Below are 387 nucleotides of genomic sequence, written 5' to 3' on the forward strand. Positions count from 1 at the left end.
TATCTCAGGGAACCGAGGTTACGTTAGTAACCAAGTACGATATCATAATAAATTTAAAACGTCACGTGCAACAAGCAAAAAAACAAGCAAAACAAAAAAAAGACAAAAATACATAAATACATACAAACCAAACAGCAATGTTAATAAAATAAGTGTCACAAAATGCACGTTTTCTCCACATACAAGGTGAAATCTAGGATTGGAAAATACCTTCCAGAATCCCAAAGTTATGCCATGTCCAACATGCAGCATCTTGACAATCTTGTCTGAAACACACAATTCATGGTGTTCTCCTTGAAGCTTTATTTTAGACATAACTGATTTCCAGCCTGGCCTGAAAGGCACAAGATCGAAGCAGCTACATCACTCATTTAGTTTGGAGTAAAG

Source organism: Sinocyclocheilus grahami, unplaced genomic scaffold (genome assembly GCF_001515645.1).
Source record: "Sinocyclocheilus grahami isolate Dianchi unplaced genomic scaffold, SAMN03320097.WGS_v1.1 scaffold122.1, whole genome shotgun sequence".
Taxonomy (NCBI): Eukaryota; Metazoa; Chordata; class Actinopteri; order Cypriniformes; family Cyprinidae; genus Sinocyclocheilus; species Sinocyclocheilus grahami.